Raw genomic sequence first — 10,358 nt, forward strand, 5'->3', positions numbered from 1 at the left:
TAATTCTACCTAGTTTCAGACAGCATACAGGTATCAGTCCCTTGGGATTCGACCTCGATCTCACCGAGTTTATTAATACATCACAACCCTACACTTGGGGAGTGAACAGATATGCCCAAAAAGCCTCTGACAACTTTAGCGTACAACTATTTTGTATTTTCATAGATCATTACCTATAAAAATTTCTTAATAACATTGTTACTAGTCTTAGCCTGGGCGTTAGTCAGAGCATAATAAGGTGATGAATGCATTAACTTGATCTTATACGAATCAGTCATCACATTGACTTGCTTGGATGAAATGCTTCTCCACGGTTCCATCATGATTGATTCATGAATTCCAATTTGATTAATTATACGAGTTTGGATGAACTCAATAATTTCATAATGATCTATTCATAACATCAGCTTTACTTCTACCCAATTGGTGAAATAATTGGTCGCCACATAATGAAATTATGCCCTTTAGATGATGAATGATAATTTTTCCCTATCGAATCAATAACTCGTCCTTGAAATGCCCAATGTTTGATAATTGGGCGCAATTCGGTCGCAAACACATGTTGTAGTGGTTCATGTTTTTGACATGCTTCACACCTTTTATATATTGGTCACAATTTACAAACATGTTCGGCCAGAAATACCCATAACATCAAAGCGTGAGTCTCATTTTCCTTCCAACCTAGTATGATCAACAAAATTCTTTCATGTACTCCACTCATGGTTAGTATAGACTCTTTTTTGTCCAAACATCGCAGTAACATATTATCGTCCCATTTTCGATACAGCTCTTTGTCAACCAATATATAATTTACAATTATCCTATCAATATCTCAGCCGAACTTCGTATGTGAAGACCGGAGATACTCTATAATTAGAGCTCTTTAATCATCATCACTCACTTCGACTATGCAAAATTCATTTGTCGATTTTCTCTGAAAAACTGAGAGCAATGACTTCATTTGAACAACTATCATCTACTTTCCTTCAGTGTCGCATCAACTCCTAGTTCGTGCACCAACCGCTCGCCGTCCTCCGTGGAAGGCGTGCGAAGTTACAAGAAACCACCAATTCCTTCCAACCCAAAAAATTCCCCCCTTATTTCAAAAAAAATTCCCCCCCCCTCCTATCCCAACCCCCCGAAATTTGCCCTTTCCCTACCTTTTTCCAAGAGAGACAGGAAAGGGCTGGTTTTTTTAGGCAGCACAAGTTGTTGCCAGGCCTGTCGGGCTCGCCCTTTTCTTGGGTTTTAGACCTGTTATCGCCTAGGCCTTTAGGGGCCCGCCCGCCCTTTTTTTTTTTTTTTTTAGGGTGCCTAGCCCCGGTTTCAATTAGGGCCCTCCCCGGCCCGCCCCCAGCGCGTTGCGGAAAAATAATTGGGGCCCCGCCCCTTACCACTCTTCCACTTTGTGAAGGTACTGGGCCCCAAGGTTTCTAACTATTCAAACTGTAGCGAAAGGGTCGGCCCCAACTCAAAAAAATCAGCCGCCGGGGGCACTGGCCCCTTTAAACTGGGGCCGGCCCCCAAGCCAGGCCCAAAGGTGCCTTAATTTTGGGCATTGGGGAATTTTTCTGCGCTAGTGGAAATGGGCCCGCCTCTTCCTTGGGCTTGGCTGCCCGGATTTATTTTTTTTTAATGCCTGCCCTGAGCCATTTGCTTGCCCTGAGCCATTTGCTTGCCCTGAGCCATTTGCTTGCCCTGAGCCATTTGCTTGCCCTGAGCCCTTGCCTGCCTTAGCCGGCCCTTATGGGCGGGCCTAAAATTTGGGCGGTCCTTGGGGCCATGGCCTTAGCCGCCTTTAGCCGGTGCCTAAGCCTGGCCTGTAGCCGCCTTAGCCAGGCAGTTAGCCATTATGGCTGGAGGTTGTAGTAACTTTCCAGCCTTGAGCGCCTTTATTTTTCTCTAGCTGGGTTGGCGTCCGTTGATTTGTCGGGCCGGGTGGGTGGAATTCGGGCGGAACCAACCTGCAGTAGGGGCTCTTTCGTGAGGGGGCTCCCCGGGGAGTGAGGCTCCCTGAGGTTTCCTGGGGAGTGCCGCCAATTTTTGGGGTTTTTTTGCTGGCTTTCCTGGAGTTGTTTGTCCTTTCCCATTATTGGGGTGGTTTTGTTTGTTTCCTTTAATTTTGAAGTTTTGTTTTGGTCTTGTTTAAAAAACCTCCGAAGGCAATCCTGTGCGATTTGAAGCCCGGATCTCTACAAGTGGATCCTCCGAATCCCTAGTTTCCTTCCTTTGAATTCCTTAAGTTATTAGATAATTATTCTACAATTACTCCTTAAATTCTATTTGATTTAGATCACATCTTAGTCTAGTTCTAATTCTACCTAGTTTCAGACAGCATACAGGTATCAGTCCCTTGGGATTCGACCTCGATCTCACCGAGTTTATTAATACATCACAACCCTACACTTGGGGAGTGAACAGATATGCCCAAAAAGCCTCTGACAACTTTAGCGTACAACTATTTTGTATTTTCATAGATCATTACCTATAAAAATTTCTTAATAACATTGTTACTAGTCTTAGCCTGGGCGTTAGTCAGAGCATAATAAGGTGATGAATGCATTAACTTGATCTTATACGAATCAGTCATCACATTGACTTGCTTGGATGAAATGCTTCTCCACGGTTCCATCATGATTGATTCATGAATTCCAATTTGATTAATTATACGAGTTTGGATGAACTCAATAATTTCATAATGATCTATTCATAACATCAGCTTTACTTCTACCCAATTGGTGAAATAATTGGTCGCCACATAATGAAATTATGCCCTTTAGATGATGAATGATAATTTTTCCCTATCGAATCAATAACTCGTCCTTGAAATGCCCAATGTTTGATAATTGGGCGCAATTCGGTCGCAAACACATGTTGTAGCGGTTCATGTTTCTGACATGCTTCACACCTTTTATATATTGGTCACAATTTACAAACATGTTCGGCCAGAAATACCCATAACATCGAAGTGTGAATCTCATTTTCCTTCCAACCTAGTATGATCAACAAAATTCTTTCATGTACTCCACTCATGGTTAGTATAGACTCTTTTTTGTCCAAACATCGCAGTAACATATTATCGTCCCATTTTTTATACAACTCTTTGTCAACCAATATATAATTTACAATCATCCTCTCAATATCTCGGCCGAACTTCGTACGTGAAGACCGGAGATACTCTATAATTAGAGCTTTTTAATCATCATCACTCACTTCGACTATGCAAAATTCATTTTTCGATTTCCTCTGAAAAACTGAGAGCAATGACTTCATTTGAACAACTATCATTATTTCTTCAAATCCCTGTGCGATTTGAAGCCCAGATGCTAACAATGTCATATCATTGGCATCAGTATCATTTTTTCGAGTTTGTGTTTCAACTCGACATCGTCAAATCTACCTAACAATTGAATCGCCGATAAATAATATGATTGTAAAGTTGTACTTGGAAATTAAATAAACAATTGAACTACTTTATCACCAACAAAGAATCACTCATAATGAATATAACTTTTTCTCCCAATCTAGTCAACAATTCTATATCGATTATCAAAGATTTGTATTCAGTTTGATTGTTGGTATAATCAAACTTAAGTTGGAATGCAAATTTTTTATTTTATACCAACTGGATCGATCAGAACAGTTTTGCTTCTTAATCTTTCATCGGTTCCTGAACCATTAAACATTAGTTTTCAGGGTGATCGATAAGCCACGTACATGTCTAAGGCCTCTAAAGGAAGTCAACATTTTATATCTGAAGGATGATTAGTAAGAAAAGTTGCTATGGCATATTATTTTAAAACCCTCCGTGGCATATAAACTAAATCAAACTCGAACAACATGATAATACATTTGCTAATTCAACCATTTAAAATCAGCCAATTTAACATATAATTTAATAGATCGGTTATTGCAACTACATTGACTATTTCAGCCAACAAATAATGTCGTAACTTCGTAGTTGTAGAGTATAATGATAAACATAACTTTTTCATGATCGAATATCACCTCCTAATCTCTTGTAATGTTCGACTATGATAATAGACCACACGCTAAATTCGATCACCATCTTTTGCTAACAAAGGCTCCAATTGACTATGCAGAAGCTAAAATATACAATTTAAGCGATCGACCTTTTACCGGTGGCTTGGACAAATACTATTTAATGCGGTCGAAAGTCAATTGATGCTCTGCTTCCCATTTGAACTCATCTACTTGTTTCAACTTCAGTAAATAAGAAAAACACATTCGTTTTTTCAGCACAGCTAAAAACAAATTACCGTGTAAAGTTAACATTGCCAATAAATCTTTACTACTCATTTTTTATTTTTGATGGCCAAGCTTCTACTATTAGTCGCGCTTTATATTGATCGATCTCGATTCCACTATGATATACCATAAAATCGAAAAAATATCCGGCCGATACACCAAAAGCACATTTATGAGGGTCCATTTTCAATTTATGAATCCTCATTCTTTCAAATAACTCTCGTTAACAGTTGATATACTTGGTTGAGCTAGCTGATTTGACCATTATGTCATCGATATATATTTCCATGAATCGGTTAATCATATTATGAAAAAAAATGCATTCACGTCTCTTTGATAAGTGACTTTAGTATTTTTAAGCTCAAAAGACATTACAACCCCACAAAACATATTCATAAGGATTAGGATATTTAAAGGTCGCCTTTGGGACATCTTCTACTGTAATGCTTATTTGATTATATCATAAATGACAATCCATAAAATACACTATTTGATGCCCAATTGCCTGATCAATTAGTTAATCTACCATGGGCATGAGATACTTGTCATTTGGTGTGGTTCAATTTAAATTTCAAAAATCAATTCATACTAGGAGCTTACCATTGTTCTTGATAACTGATACTATGTTTGAAATGCATTCGGCATATCTGATGGATTTAATAAAATTTATCTTTAAAAGTCGTTCAATTTTTTTCACTGAGCTTTTGTGTTACTTCGGCCATCATCGGCCTCGGTGGTTATTTATGTAGCCAATATCTCTTTTTCATTGGTAACCTATTTTGAATCAAATGTCAGTCCACCATAGGAAAGTCGTGATAATCCCAAACAAAACAATCAATAAACTTTTTAAGTAAATTGATGACTCCGACCTTGGTTGGGAGTCTTTGAATCCACTAATAGAAATAGGTTTGGGATATTGTTCGGTCCTTAAATTTATTTTTACCATAAGATCCTTAACCTGAAGCTGAAAAGCCTCTAATTTCTCTGAAACTGGCTTCAAATATTTCATTTTTTATACCGTCTTCAGTTTCTCGATCGACCGGTATGACTATATTGAACGTATCAATAAAACACCCATCACCATGATTTCGTAAAGTCTCCTCGAGTTATTGTACTATGGTTGTTAACTCGGCCCTGACCAATGATCGTTTCATTGTAAAATTTCTTCGATCGTGCACCTTGTAGTCACGAGGAAGGGAATTATAACTTTCGGCAACTCATTATTTACTTGAATCACAGTAGCAATATCTTGTACGATATATCAGGGTGGATTAAAACATCAATACCAATTGGTCTACCATCATGGTCTCACCCTATGAATCGTATATGTCTTATCTCGTGTCTATAGAAATAAGCTTCGACTGCATTAAACATATCTAATAATAGTTTCTTATCAGCTAAAACCAGTTCCACTCTATCTTGATTCCATAGAATCTTAAATTGGTGCACGAGAATGAATGAGTTCAATCTCATACAAGCAACGCATTGTAGTTTAATGGAATATCAACTACAAAGAAAATGGCTAACACCTTACTGGTTCCCACCGTTAATTCGACCGGTAAAACGCCGTGCATTTGTGTTATTCCTCATACAAATTTGCTCATTATGACCTCAGTCAGGATAAGTCATATTGAGTCTTTTAAGTTTAAATGTCATTTTGACTGGTAGAATGTTAACAACAGTTCCATTGTCGACCAGGATCGTCACGGTCGACACATGTTTGGCTTCCTCGTTGGAATCAAAATATCCATATTGGATAATTATTGGTGGACTTAATTTTTCCGTCATGCTCGGTTGAGATGGTTTAGCCTAAAAATTTAATGGCAGAGGCAATACCATATTACAATCTAATGTATTCAGTGGAAATGAACCAAATTGTATGATCGAATTCATACATTGCCCCACAAGTATATTTAAAAATTGGTTTAATATTTTCTTCAACCTCGTTCATGCTTCCTCCATTCACTTTAGAATGAAACGATTTTAATGCTCTTACCTTGGCAAACTACTTTTAAATCAGATGATCATTCAAAAATTCTTCATCACCGAGGTAATCGTCTGATTCTTCCATGTTTATTCTCGTCTTATCATAATTAGGATTTCCGATTGAATCATGTCTTGTATGAAACTTGGTTGATTTTTTACATCGGCTAATATATGTTCCTTTGCTTCCGGCTTAGGTATTGCCAACCTTGATTGAGTTGGCTAATAAATCAGGGGTTGATTTAAAACAACACCTGACCGCCTTCTCTTAATAGTCTGTGTCTTTGTTAATGTCGCTTTTGAGCGTGAGTTATATCATCGGGCATTGCTGGGAATTTTGGATGACTTAGCCTTTTCCAAGCACTTTCTCGACTAGGTTGAGGTTTAACCATCCTTGGCCCTTAACAATTCAAGTCTAATCACTACTGTGTTTGTCTTTTTTATGAATAAATGCGTTTCTTTTCTCACAATTATAATTAGTCGATTGTCTCGCTGAATATTTCAGTCGAGAAGACATCTCATTTTGATTGAGTCGGCCTTGCACATTTATTACAAAGGTACTAATAATTTGACATTGTTGGCCCTAGATATGTTTCAATTTGGTCGACCGCAGTCTCATGCCCCACACCCCTCATGCCGTTTTACTCCGTAGGTTGATTCATATGTACTCCATGATTGATAATTTATCGTAGCTGAACCAACCTCTTTGGATTGATGATGGACATGTTAGTATCTATACTGAATGGAAGCAAATCAATATCAATCAGCTTACTTTTTAAAAAAAATATATAAATAAATAAAATCTCATTAACCATTTGTCAATATTATCTTAGATAACATTCCTGAAAACAATACATTTGTTAGTGGAATGTAACCGAGTTCCATACTATTTACATTAATTATTCATTTGTTAAAATCTTATGATTAGCCACGATTTTGATAAATTTGACAGCTAATATAATATCAAAGATTTTATCAGCATGAGAAATATCAAAGGTGTGATATTTCTAATTAGTGGTTGTCACGGTCTCTGCTTTAAGGGGTAACATGTGAATGATTATTTAGTTATCATTTCAACCATTGCAACATTATGATTAGGGTTATAATAATATGTCAATGCTGATGAATTCATTTGCCTCACTGATTATTGTAAAGGTCTGTGAATTTAGCTCTGATAAACTTCTTTCAAAGCTTGAATTCCAATCCATCTCAAGTCAAATTGAAAAATTTTGCTTCGGTCATTTTATAACCCTTCACGGCATATAAACTAAATCAAACTCAAACAACATGATAATACATTTGCTAATTCGACCATTTAAAATCAGCCGATTTAACATATAATTTAATAGATCGGTTATTGCAACTACATTGACTATTTCAGCCAACAAATAATGTCATAACTTTGTAGTTGTAGAGTACAATGATAAACATAACTTTTTCATAATCGAATATCACCTCCTAATCTCCTGTAATGTTCGACTATGATAATAGACCACACGCTAAATTCGATCACCATCTTTCGCTAACAAAGGCTCCAATTGACTATGCAGAAGCTAAAATATACAATTTAAGCGGTCGACCTTTTACCGGTGGCTTTGACAAATACTATTTAATGCAATCGAAAGTCAATTGATGCTCTGCTTCCCATTTGAACTCATCCACCTGTTTCAACTTCAGTAAATAAGAAAAACACATTAGTTTTTTCAGCACAGTTAAAAACAAAATACCGTGTAAAGTTAACATTGCCAATAAATCTTTACTACTCATTTTTTGTTTTTGATGGCTGAGCTTCTACTATTAGTCGCGCTTTATATTGATCGATCTCGATTCCACTATGATATACCATGAAATCAAAAAAATATTTGGTCGATACACCAAAAGCACATTTATGAGGGTCCATTTTCAATTTATGAATCTTCATTCTTTCGAATGACTCTCATAAACGGTTGATATACTTGGTTGAGCTAGCCGATTTGACCATTATGTCATCGATATATATTTCCACGAATCAGTCAATCATATTATGAAAAAAATGCATTCACGTCTCTTTGATAAGTGACTCTAGTATTTTTAAGCTCAAAAGACATTACAACCCCGCAAAATATATCCATAAGGATTAGGATATTTAAAGGTTGCCTTTGGGACATCTTCTACTGTAATATTTATTTGATTATATCATAAATGATAATCCATAAAATACACTATTTGATGCCCAATTGCCCGATCAATTAGTTAATCTACCATAGGCATGAGATACTTGTCATTTAGTGTGGTTCAATTTAAATTTCAAAAATCAATTCATACTCGGAGCTTACCATTCTTCTTGATAACTGATACTATGTTTGAAATGCATTCAGCATATCTGATGGATTTAATAAAACTTATCTTTAAAAGTCGTTCAATTTCTTCATTGACCTTTTGTGTTACTTCGGCCGTCATCGGCCTCGGTGGTTATTTATGTAGCCAATATATCTTTTTCATTGGTAACCTATTTTGAATCAAATGTCAGTTCACCATAGGAAAGTCGTGATAATCCCAAACAAAACAATCAACAAACTTTTTAAGTAAATTGATGACTCTGGCCTTGGTTGGGAGTCTTTGAATCCACTAATAGAAATAGGTTTGGGATATTTTTTGGTCCTTAAATTTTTTTTTACCATAGGATCCTTAACCTGAAGCTGAAAACCTTTAATTTCTCTGAAACTGGCTTCAAATACTTCATTTTTATACTGTCCTCAGTTTCTCGATCGACCGGTATGAATATATTGAATGTATCAATAAAACACCCATCATCATAATTTTGTAAAATCTCCTCGAGTTGTTGTACTATGGTTGTTAACTCGGCCCTGACCAATGATCGTTTCATTGTAAAATTTCTTCGATCGTGCACCTTGCAGTCACGAGGAAGGGAATTATAACTTTCGGCAACTCATTATTTACTTGAATCACGGTAGCAATATCTTGTACGATATATCAGGGTGGATTAAAACATCAATGCCAATTGGTCTACCATCATGGTCTCACCCCTATGAATCGTATATGTCTTATCTCGTGTCTATAGAAATAAGCTTCGACTGCATTAAACATAGCTAATAATGGTTTCTTATCAGCTAAAATCAGTTCCACTCTATCTTGATTCCATAAAATCTTGAATTGGTGCACGAGAATGAATGAGTTCAATCTCATACAAGCAACGCATTGTAGTTTGATGGAGTATCAACTACAAAGAAAACGGCTAACACCTTACTGGTTCCCACCGTTAATTCGACCGGTAAAACGTCGTGCATTTGTGTTATTCCTCATACAAATTTGCTCATTATGACCTCAGTCAGGACAAGTCATATTGAGTCTTTTAAGTTTAAATGTCATTTTGACTGGTAGAATGTTAACAACAGTTCCATTGTCGACCAGGATCGTCACGGTCGACACATGTTTGGCTTCCTCGTCAGAATCAAAATATCCATATTGGATAATTATTGGTGGACTTAAATTTTTTACATCTCCTTCCGTCGTGTTCGATTGAGATGGTTTAGCCTAAAAATTTAATGGCAGAGGCAATACTATATTACAATCTAATGTATTCAGTGGAAATGAACCAAATTGTATGATCGAATTCATACATTGCCCCCCAGGTGTATCTAAAAATTGGTTGAATATTTTCTTCGGCCTCGTTCATGCTTCCTTCATTCACTTTAGAATGAAATAATTTTAATGCTCTTACCTTAGCAAACTACTTTTAAATCAGATGATCATTCAAAAATTCTTCATCACCGAGGTAATCATCTGATTCTTCCATGTTTATTCTCATCTTATCATAATTAGGATTTCCGATTGAGTCATGTCGTGTATGAAACTTTGTTGATTTTTTTACATCGGCCAATATATATTCCTTTGCTTCCGGCTTTGGTACTGCCAACCTTGATTGAGTTGGCTGATAAATCAGGGGCTGATTTAAAACAACACCTGATCGCCTTCTCTTAACAGTCTGCGTGTCTTTGTTAATGCCGCTTTTGAGCGTGAGTCTTATCATCGGGCATTGCTGAAAATTTTGGATGACTTAGCCTTTTCCAAACACTTTCTCGACTAGGTTGAGGTTTAACCATCTT

This window comes from Magnolia sinica, chromosome 19 (genome assembly GCF_029962835.1).
Source record: "Magnolia sinica isolate HGM2019 chromosome 19, MsV1, whole genome shotgun sequence".
Taxonomy (NCBI): domain Eukaryota; kingdom Viridiplantae; phylum Streptophyta; class Magnoliopsida; order Magnoliales; family Magnoliaceae; genus Magnolia; species Magnolia sinica.